Source organism: Sinocyclocheilus rhinocerous, unplaced genomic scaffold, assembly GCF_001515625.1.
Source record: "Sinocyclocheilus rhinocerous isolate Xijiao unplaced genomic scaffold, SAMN03320098_v1.1 scaffold993, whole genome shotgun sequence".
Taxonomy (NCBI): Eukaryota; Metazoa; Chordata; class Actinopteri; order Cypriniformes; family Cyprinidae; genus Sinocyclocheilus; species Sinocyclocheilus rhinocerous.
The window spans coordinates 1,472,217-1,484,301 of NW_015639771.1; the positions used below are offsets into that span (position 1 = coordinate 1,472,217).

At 35.7% G+C, this 12,085-nt stretch overlaps 1 pseudogene; it reads left to right on the forward strand.

Moving 5' to 3' along the window:
- LOC107751800 (tyrosyl-DNA phosphodiesterase 1-like) overlaps positions 1 to 11,245 on the forward strand; it is a 22,389-nt pseudogene extending 11,144 nt beyond the window's left edge.
- The last annotated feature ends 840 nt before the right edge of the window (positions 11,246 to 12,085 follow it).

Genomic DNA, 12,085 nt, shown 5'->3' on the forward strand with positions numbered 1-12,085 from the left:
AAATATATATATATATATATATATATATAGTTTTGTACAATAATAGTAATTTAGCTTTTTTAAACACTTGCTGATTTGCACATCATGTTAAGCACCTGTTTTATTAAGATTTTTTGCCTTTTTGTTATTTCACATTCAAGCTGCTTTAGCAAAATGAGATTATGAAACGTTTCTCATATATCAGTTCAGATATATATTTAGCAAATAAGAGGGCAGTCTAGAAGGAAATACAGAATTTTAGGCATAATCCCATCAACAGTGAAGTCAGTTACCCAGTTAGGTTTTGTCAGTGATGCATACAGTGTATGTGATTGTGTTAGTTTGTTACAACAAACACCAAAATACGTCGCTATTGCCTTGAATATGTCATCTTAATGCTGAGCCGGATGAGATCAGCACCCTTTCTGCTCCTTTGTTCTTCAGAGAACTGCGCATAACTGCTGAAATAATGCTCTTGGAAGAAGGAGGCTTGGTTTACCCTGATCCCTGGCAGATTTGTGTCTTCTGTGCTGCATTGATAGTGTTCCACTCGAAGGATCCCTCAGGCCCTGTAAATTTCTATTTACACAACATAAGCCTGATATGTTTGTTTATTTAAGATTATTCCATCCCCTTTCATTGGCCGTTTCTTAGCTGCAAAATCATAACCACTTTCCTGTTTCTTCAGTCTGGGAGGTTATATGTTTGTTAGTTAGCACCATGGACTCTGGACCGTTAACAAGTTTCCTCGAACAGCGCTTTTACAGATAATCAAAGCCCTTTAGTGCAATCGGTCTATTGAAGTGGTAAAGACTTGTCTTAGTGGTGAAGTGGAGTGGACAAACGTCAGGTGGGTTATAAAACACAATGATGTGGTAAAAGAAGACTCTTCTCTTTGATTATCTTTCAAATTACATCCAGGAATAGCATGTTAGGTTTAGCAATTGAAAGCTTGTGTTTTGGCTGTTTTGCCCTAGAAAAACAATCTCTGAGGAGAGATTCTGGTTTTAAAACCCAGGAGATACACCTCTCTTTTACCAGCAGACAAAGATATTCTTTAGTCAAATCTTTTAACATATGATGTTCCTGTGGCTGTGGCATTAAAGCCCATGTTATTTTCATCTCAAGGCAGCGTGAATGGCCACTGTTCCTATGGCATTTCTCAAAGCAGTGGCTTTAATTGTGGTTGAAATGCATAGGGAGTCTCTAGGTCAGTCGTGTCTGGCGATGAGTTACTCATAGACCTTTTTATGAAGATTAAAGCCTACAGTGGGTGTGAAGCCTTCAGGCATAGCTTGTCATTCTTAAACTTGTAAGTCCAAAATGCATTAAATATTCAGTAATTGCAGTCTGAAAAATCTCCTCAACAATATCCTTTAGCTTTGACATATTTAATGCTAACACTTCTGGTTTAGGTGACATTTACATGATTGTTTGACTTTGAGACATGTGTGAAACTTCATCTGCTGGTATCTTCCACAGTGCTAATTTATCAAAAGCTGCCTGGGGCGCCCTGGAGAAGAACAACACTCAGATTATGGTTCGCTCCTATGAACTGGGAGTCCTTTACCTGCCTTCAGCGTTTGTGAGTATTGCGACTCAAGTCAATACATGACAACTGAGATCTTCATAATATTTCATTGTTTCAAAGCCTGTTCTAGTATCTGTGCATTTTTGGCCTTCTGCTAAATCCAATTAAAACCAGCTTCTGATTGTGGCTGGAGGTCTCTAGTTAATCAAAGATGGGCATTATCTGGTACAAGCTATGTTAGGTGATTACACAGTTGGACTACCAAAGTTGGCCCATCAGAGCATCTTAATCAGCCTGGTTAAGACTGGTAAACCACCTGGGTAAGCTGCACATGATAAGATGGTAAATGTAATTGCCACTCGTTTATTAACTGAGGACTCCCAAATTCCTGGAAACCTGGAAATATGGAGAGGAATTTCAAAAGTGTGATTTCCAAGTTTGGAAAGGTCTTGGAAAATCATGGAGTTTACTGTGTAAACCATGTTAACTCTAACCAAAATAAGTGTTACCTAGATCTTCTAGTCATGTTTCAAAATATTTGCTACTGGTTGATGAGTCTAGCACTTTAGCCTTTTTCCAGCAGGGTTGTAGTTTAAAAGAGAAATTAAGATCTCCAGTAAAACCCTCAAGAGAAGGAACTTCAAGAGAAGGAGCTCAACAGAGACAAAAAGATGTCTGTACTGTAGAGTCTCTGAGCTTACTTCTAAACTACTGTAAGTGTGTAAATACTATACATAACGTTTTGGGGTAGATCTCTTATTTCTCCATATGTAGAGAGAGCACTTTTGTGTTTCGCTCACATATTCACAGGGTAATTTGTCCTTGTTGTCAGGGTAAGTCTTAGAATTACTTCAAAAGTTGCTAAGCAACAGTATGGTTCAGTTCTCTTGCCGTGGAAAAAAAGAGGGGGGGGAAAGCACGAGTTTGAAAGAGGATAGTGAAAGGTTGTGCTCTCTTATTCAAAAGGGATGTGTTGTGTCTTTTTTTTTGTGGCCTGAAGCCTTTTTGTTTTAGCTGAACACAGTCTTGTTTATGTCATGGTTAGTTCTTGCTAGAGGACATTTTTGAATAAATCACAAGGTTTTTTAGCCATTTTTTTAGGCTGTCTATATTTTCACTTAGCATTTTTTTAGGACATTATATTTGCATTCAATACACATTATAATACTTGGTTGCTTGCTTAAGTTACAAATGAGGCTGCATGTTGACTATTGAAGTTATTTTTTCATCAGTTCGAGGTCATGCTCCATCATTTTCATAACGAGTCACGTTTTTTTGTTTGCCACAGTGTGGTGCTTTAATTAAAGTTCTCTTGTTTAAAGGGGTCATATGATGCTGCTAAAAAGAACATTATTTTGTGTATTTGCCGAGATCAGACTGTTCAAGTTTGACAACGTGTTCGCAAGTTTTCAGTACAGCATCACGTTGTCTCAGTCATGCTGTGTTGCCATACGCCAATCATAACCAGTGGTTATTAGTGAGCCAAACTCGCCCTTGTCCTCTTTTACCACCAACAAAGCTAGTGGACTTAACAAAGTACAGGTGCATCTCAATAAATTAGAATGTCGTGGAAAAGTTCATTGAGGTGATGATGCAGTTCATGAGTCATGCTTTGCTTAATTCAGGATTTCATAATTTTGTCAAATTTTCTGATTCAGTATTTACATATATTGCTCATTGCTAGCTCCTCCAAGCAGTCAAGGCCATTACAGAAATCTGTAAGGAAATTAATGTTCAGTATAACATGCGCTAACATTGAGATGCACGTAATTGCACCACAAATTAAAACAAAAAATTAACCATGTTGTGAAGGTAACCATATTATAAGGCTTCAAGTAAGCAGAAATTATGTTTTTCACAATGTATATAGATTCATGGCATTCTGTTTAGTGAATTCATTTTTGTTTTGTGTTTGCTTTTACAAACTGTTGGATGAGTTGAAATATTCTTGGTTAACCACTTAAGCTCTGACCCAATTGGATGTTTACTCTTTGGCATCATCTTGAACCACCGAATTGGCTACTTGTTTTTTACTGCAACCAAAAGCAGCTGGGGCTAAACAGAACAGCTGGATTCAATATAAGTAATGAGAAAACTAGTGCTAAACAATTAAATATGCTTAAACTCTGTCAATGTGTCTGAATGCTGCTGATTGAGAAGAAATTCCGATAAATCACTCAATTATGAATTCACCCTCATGTTACTCCAGACCACATTAACCTCTGCTCAACCACTAAGATGCTATTATTAGTTACACAAGCACAATTTATCTGCGTTATTTGTGACAGCAACTAGAATTTTGAAGGTTATTAGGAAGTTTTTGCTGATTTGTTTTACTGTCATTATTTAAATTTTTTGCGTAAATACACACACACACAGTGTGTGTATATATATATATATATATATATATATATATAACATGGAGGTCAGTGCTGGTGGTCTTAAATCTTGAATTAATCTCAATGGTTAAGAGTCCTAAATGCTTCTATTCTCCTCATTTGTAAGTCACTTTGGATAAAAGTGTCTGCTAAATAATTAAATATAAATGTATGTAAAAAAGCTTGCTAAACTTCCCCAGATGCCTTCCATATTCCCGGGTTTTTTTTTTTCTTCACAAATAGCAGGAGTGTTTGTGTGCTGCCTGCACCTGCTGCATCTCTCTGGGTTTTGTGAAAGCTTTAGCTGTCTGAGTCTGGGTGATATATTCCCCACTGCCCTTTACATCTATCCAGCCCCCTCCATCATCATGCCCAGTTGCCCACCACACAAATGAGAGTTTAGCTTTCCTCAGAACAGCCGTGCTCCCCTCTGGCTTTTTCCACAGAAAACAGGATGAGTAAATGCACACATTCTCATTAGAGCTGGACGAGCACTTTTGTCATGTGTTGTCTCCATCATCTAATTTAATGGAAGTCATAGCATATCTTAAAATAAATGGGGTTAAAATAAATGGGACTTTCAATGGGTTTGTTTTTTGTTTTGTTTTTTTTGGACAATGCGAATAATGCACTGGTTCTTTTTATGTAAACGCTGTTGTGTTTTTGCCATATATTTCAGAATTGTACTTATTATTACACATAATTATTTATTTGGGTGAAAACTTTTTTTTGTAGGATCCTAGTTATTCTTAACTAAATTTTTAGGCAGTAGGGTTGGGCAGGATGATTGACTAGTCAACTAGTCATCTGACAACCAGCTGGTCAATTAGTGACTATTTATTAAAAACATATTTTTTTATTATTTTATTATAAAAAATATTTTTCTGCAGTGAAAAATGAATTCTGAGATGCAGCCTCTCCTGCAGTGTTGCTGGTCATCTTTTAATATTTTCCATTTTTGTGTGTGAACAGTGACAGTTTTAAATTATTATATCATTTATATTTTGCCTATTTATGTTGAATATCAGACTGGTTGATTTTGAACATAAACAGATTTGCACATTCCTACTGAGCATGAATACATGTGCTTTCTCTTTGTCTGTGTAGAATATGAGCACATTTCCTGTGGAGAAGAATGTGTTTCCGGCCTCCAGCTCCTCCAAAGGTTTCCCAGTGCCTTTTGACCTCCCACCTCAGCGTTACTCAAGCAAAGGTGAGACTGAACATTGAGTCATTTCCCAAAAGTAACTCGACTTACATTCTTTGCAGTTCCAACCTTCATTAAAATGTCATAGATGTTCTTCTGAACTCTGAACAGCCACACATATTAAAAATTACAGCTTTACACTTCAATGAGGCATTTGCATCAAAGTTTAAAGGTTTGCTTAATGCGTAAAAAGTACACTGAATCATCGCTTGAAGAAAGGTTAACCTTTACTTTGAAATTCAGAGTTCAAATGATTGCTCAGGAAACACACTGTAGATATTAAATGCACAACACAAAACAGCAAATGAAAGCTTGCAGGTCAGGCCAGTATCCAGGCTAAATAAATAAATAATTTTTTATACAAGTGTCTTAATTTGCTCTTTCACTCCAACACTTATTCGTTTTGTAGCTCACTTACATTCTGCTTAATTCTAGCAGCCCTCCGCATAATGAATAAGTGTGTTTCTCGAGTGTACATCACTGGATGTGATGAACAAGGTGTTCAAAGACAGCTATTCGTGATGGCAAAGTGCATATTTTAATTGCTAACAGCAATGAAGCACAAGGGGTGTGCATGACACAATTAATGGCCATTTCATTTGCTGCACAGTGGTGTGCTCTGAGCCATCAAGTAGGATTAATAATGAGGAAACATGACATTTACTGCCACCCAAATTCTCTCATGTTCTCATTTAATAAAGCATTTATCAAAAATCAAAAAATAAAATATTCATTGATATTCATTTATCTAGCTAGTCGATTAATGAAGTCATTTACCGGTATTATATTTTTAAACACAACAGTTTTTTTATGAACAGTTATATGAATGTATGTGTGTGTGTGTATGTATGTATGTATGTATATAAGAAGAAAAAGGATTTTACTTTTCAGCTTCCCGTAGGCCAGTATGTATAAACGAGAAGCCTGCCATTTTATGTAAATAAGTATATGGCAGTCAGGTATATGGCAGTTTAGTAAAACTGTGCATTGTTTTGACTGACAGCATAATTGCAGATGAACCCAAACTATAGCCTGCAGGACATACTGATGACATTAAATTAACTCATTATCATCTGCCGGGTAATTAGTGTTTTGTGGTTGAGACTTCTGTGCAAATACATAGATTCAGAGGCAGGAAGCTTACAGGGATATTTCACCATTTTTGCATTCAACACATGCTGTCAAAAAAAAAAAGAAATTTCACATTGATTGGTGTGATAACTTGGTGTTAAAACAATGAAAATGTTAGATAATGTTTTAAAACTTTTTATATATATATATTTTAATTTATATTTATGCAATTATTGTTTTATGAAACCTATATTACAGTCCAAATCCAGTTCTAGGGAAAGCACAGTATGTCATTTCATACTTATCTCCATTTTTTAACCCAAGCTCATAGGAAAGGGTGCAAGAAATGTCATTCCTTTGTTGGAAGTGCCATGATATTTAACCATGACTTGCGGGGCAAACTTAAAATGATAGGTTCTGAATTATGATATTAGGTACAGCATTTTGCAGAGAAAAATAAAGCACTTGATGTTGTCATGGCTCCTGATGTTGAAAATAGTGCATACCAGACTGACTGAACGTGTGATTGTCCTTTTCTTCGATTTTCAGTTTTTACTATGTTTTGAGATTGCTTATATGATTATTTTATTCTGTTTCTGGGTATATCCACTAGCTGACATGCTACTGATAACGTCAGGAATCACTAGTATTTATGTCAGCCTCTGTCAAAGACCGTTTGATTGCTCAGCCCTATAATTGCAGAGAAAATCCATTTGTCATCGGCGCCACATTCTTAGTAAATGAAAATGAAAACAGCGGGCCTTGCCCCTGACACGACAGTTTGTTGACCTTTAATCATGGTGAGAAAATGGAGGCGGCAATCGATGGTAGTTTATGAACTGAGGCAGAAGCTCTCTGTGGTTGCCATAGCAGCGCAGGTCTTTTGATAACAGAGGCTTCAGCCATGAAGTGGGATGAGTGTGTGTGGCCTGCAGATCAATAGAAAAATGGGCGGGCTTCTCAGTATGTTTAGTGAGCTGGGGGTTCTGCACTGATTATGATGCATCAGTGTGGTTTCAGTGTGTTTTTAGCAGTAAATTATGTTTTGGCGCTCTAAATTTAAATTTTCAGTGAATATTTTTGTCTGTGTTTGGAATATCATACTTGTTTCTGCAATGTTTAGGATATATACTACCAAAAGCTTGGGGTCAGTGCTTTTTTTTTTTCTTTTTTTTTTTTTAAGAAATTAATACTTTTATTTTGCAAGGATGCATTAAATTGGTCAGAAGTGACAGTAAAGACATTTATAATGCTACAAAAGATTTCTATTTTGAATAAATGCTGTTCTTTTGAACTTTCAATTCATCAAATAATTTTAAAATAAAATGGATCACGGTTTCCACAGAAATATTAAGCTGCAACCAAATCAGAATATTAGAATGATTTCTGATAGAAATGCTGAAAATTCCGTTTTTCCATCACAGGAGCATTTTAACAGTTATTTTAAATTGAAAACAGTAAATTATAATAATATTTGACAATATTACTATTTTTACTTTATTTTTTATTAGATAAATGCAGCTTTGGTTAGCACATAAGACTTCTTTCAAATACATTTTAAAAATCTTACCAACCCCAAACTTTTGAACTGTAGTGTATTTATATTTAATTTATATAATACTTTTGATTTTAACATTTACATAATCACACAATTTACACATTTACAAATTTTAACAATCAGACTGCCAAATGTTTGTACACAAATTAGGTTAAAATGCAATTCCAAGTTGATGACATATCTCCCAGCTTGCCCTGAATTGCATTCATGTCTGACTGAATTATTGTATTATTTTTTTGGTTTGTTTTTCTTGCCTTTCGTAGTGTCTCGCCTCTGCTATCTGTGTGCAAATGCTTAATAGAGGCACTTCATTTCCTACAGATGATTACTTATCCAATCAAATCAAATGCGTTGTGTCACTGTCCTTGTTGATACTCACTCGTGTGATATTCAATTTCCCACTGGATCTGTTCCAATGTCAATCGTTTACATAACTGTGTGTGTAACAATTAACTGCAATGGAGTCACACAAGCGTTTCTGCCTCTTCAAGCCACCCAAAGCTTTACTATTACACTACAGCAGACTACATAATACCCAGAAGGCCATTTAAGACCTATAATTAAAGCTTTTAGGAAACAGACAGATAACCCTGCGCTTTACAAAGCAAATGTGCAATTGCAAACTTCTCTGCATGCACCATGGCAACAGCTCTTCCATACCTGACCTTCTTCACACAAAAGGAAATACATGAAAATGTTCAGGTAAAGAGACTTTCTTTTGCACTTGATTTCATTTTTGCATAGCTCTTTGCTTGGAAGTAATCTTGTCTTGAGTGTTATTTCTGTCAGATGCTCTGCTTGCCAGAGCACCAGCATGGGGTTGAGTTAATAGTCATTTGTAATGAATCATTTTTGAAGTTCCAAACTAATCCGTTTTAAAAATTAGAATTGAACAGTTTGGAAAAACAGCTAATTCTCATATAGGGAAAAAAATGTTTTAGAACTTAAGATGATTCCAGGTCATACTTCACCCCAAAATTGAAGAAAATAAATAAGAGGTTATAGTTTTTAAGAAAAATTAGGCCTACTTTAGGACCTTTTAAGATTTTTTGCATTGTGACAAATTTTCATAAACACATTTCCACCCTAATACTCATTATTGTAATGCCAAAATATTATTTCAATTCCAAAAATAAACATTTAAATATCTATAATTATCTATATTATCATCATAGTATAGTTTTATTGTCTTTTTTCTGATTTAAATAAAAAAGTATTATAAATCACGGTTGAGATTAAAAAACTCAAAAGTGAAATGTTTTTATACATTAAATTATTGAGGGTTTGGGAGGAAAAACATGCTTATTGTCATTAAAAAAAAAAAATTTTTTTTTTTTGACCCATAACTTCATATAACTTTTTGTCGTTTTAAAGGATGAGTAAATGTATTAGTTGTAAAGTGTTTCTTATTTTATGTATTATTTTATGTCTAAAAGGATTTTTTCAAATATGACTTCTTTTAAGGGGAAGGGGATATTATAGTTATTATGGTTTCTTTAACAAGAGCATCTGTCATGCTCACTCTCACAGTTAATTTCACCTGCGCCCCTGCTGTCAACACCTGTGATATTAATACAGACCGAACCCAGTGACAGACTCAAATGTATACCTCAAAGAGTACCTTCACCTCTATATTATGGCAAACTTAACACATTTCTATTTCCTGACCTGACTTGCTGATGCTTCTGCTCAGTGGTGAGAAAAGGATAGATTCATTTCAGCTCAGAACTTCTCATCACTCTCTACTCTTCAAACAGGCTCAGTCTCGGCTCACGGCTAAAGAGGGAGGACCAGCCATTGTGAATTAATGGACCGCTACTCAGTAGCTACTTGAGTCTAGTTCTTTAATTCAGTGAGGAGACCTTTGAGTGCTGTTTAAGAACGCCATTAAAAGAATAGTTCACCAAAAAATGAAAATTCTGTCATCTATTTACCCTCGTGTTTTTGAATGAATTTTGGATCCATTTATAGCAGAATTTCCAAGCTGCAATTTTCCATACAATGAAAGTGAATGGTGACCACAGCTGTGAAGTAAGTTTATACTGGGTAATGTTCATTTTTAGGAGAACTCTTCCTTCCAAAAACATGAGGTTGTTCTTTATGAATGCTTTTTTAATGTGCAAGAACAGATCATGTCAGAAGTGTGTCCTTCTTGTTCATTTTCAGTAATCATTTTGGTAAATTGCATGCCATTTTTATGCACCCATTCTGCCATAAAGACAAACCATAGATGGTTATGATGATTAGTTTTGCTTCCCTTCGTCTTCACGTATATTGGTGCTGTTCCAGGCAACAATTAAGCCTGGATGTGACTGTTTGTGTAGCCCTACTGCTGTGTGTTCCTGCTGTTAGATGAAAAACTCATTATTGAACGGTCTTGAAATTGTTGCACTAATTAAATAATTTAGTAGTTCTTGCTTAGGCAATCATCGTTATTACTATTGCTCATACTCGGGCTTAGGAATCTGGACAAACCCCTAACTTTTAAGTATTACATTTTAATGCATAATTCATCCTGCACCGTTTGTTCATTTAGTTTGACTTGATTTACTAAAAAAACTGAAAGTAAAACTGAAAAAAAATAAAAATAAATAAATAAATATATATATATATATATATATATATATATATATTAGACATTTTTTTAAAATAATAAAAATGACAGAAACAGCAAAATTGCTAAAACTTTACAATTAAAATGAAAATAACATAAATTTAAAAACTAATTCAAAAGATTAACAACAAATATATAGTGTCTCAATGATACTAAAATAACACTGTTATGTATTACTTTTTAAAGCAATATGTATATATAAGACAAGCTTTTTGAAGGTTGACTATAGTATACCTCTGTATTTCACTATATTCTTCTATATTATCTGTGAGAACTCCTTTGAGACAAGTGACTCACTTATATTTTCTTGTGCATAAGTTATAAAGTGTAATGTTCTCATATTACAGGTATTATATCTAAGCTGTTTAACAGTGAACCATTTGACTCGTTCACTACATTGTTTTGTTTCATGTGCTTTTTAGAGGTATTTTGACTGCTGGGTTATTTTGTGATTGAATCCAGTTGTGTCAGCTGGTTACCATGGATACTGCCATTCTACAGTCTTCTCCAGAAGTCTATATCCTATAATACATTATTAAGTAAACCGCAGTTTGTGCATGATCCTTCATACTGATACAGTCCACACACTACAGTACAGTAGTTACGCCACTGGTGAGCATCTATCTCAAAGCAGGTCAGCCTTCAGGGAAAGGTCAGAACCTTCTCCTCTGTCCATACTGGGAATCTTTGTTGGCTCAAGGCAAATACGTAATTCTGCATCATCACAAAGCATCATGAACTGTGCCTGGAGCAGGTCAGACTCCGAGACTGTAAATCTCTAGGGTTTCCATTAATGTATGCTGTTGCATTTCAGTTGTGTTTTCTTCTTGCAGATCAACCGTGGATCTGGAATATTCCTTATGCTCAAGCCCCAGACACTCATGGAAATGTATGGGTTCCTTCTTGATCAGTTCGAGGTGCTGGGATCATCTGCATAAGACAGAATTAACATCAGACCATCAGCGTCTCACTCCGCGTTGGGTCTGTTCGGGTTCACACTTAATGAGGATTAAGACACCTAAATTACACACTTTAACCTTTGACAGAAATTGTAGATGTACACCATAATAGTGTACACCCATAATCAGGGGTGCACATAAGTGGTCTGCAGGCGCGACCAAAATAAGAAATGCGCTGTGTAAATTAGTTCAGAGCGCGCGTTTGCCTACCAACATGGTTGACAGCTGTTAATGCACCATTACCATTTTAGATCGACAAACTCTACTGTATAAGCTTTCTATTCAAACTGAAAGCATAAATCTAGGCTACCCGCTGACATTTTCAAAACACAATGCAAAACTGTGACATTTCATTCACTGACACTCTACAGCGCTAAACCCGAAAGCGCATATACTTGCATATACATGCCGGCAGCCCGCCAAAATAAAAGCTTGCTGATATTAAAGTCCGCGTGAACCAGATGTTGCTGCCGACTTTATTTCAGTGTAGTGACGTATTTCCATCTGAAACGGAATACTAAATAGAGGGCATGGTTTTATTTTTGCGCTCCTCCTCTCTGTCTCTCACTCTTAGCAATCTAATGGTTGGAGGGGTGTGTTTAAGGATATTCTGCCCAAGCCGTCAAACTGACGTCATCAGAGAAGGCATGCCATTCCAGAGTTTAAGTAAATGTAACACTAGAAGCGAAAACGACTGGGTTCCAAAGAGGGCGTGGCCTATGCGTTGGCGTCAACTCCGATTGGTCTCTGTCTCTGCTAATAAAAAAAATATTTTTACTTTTACTTAG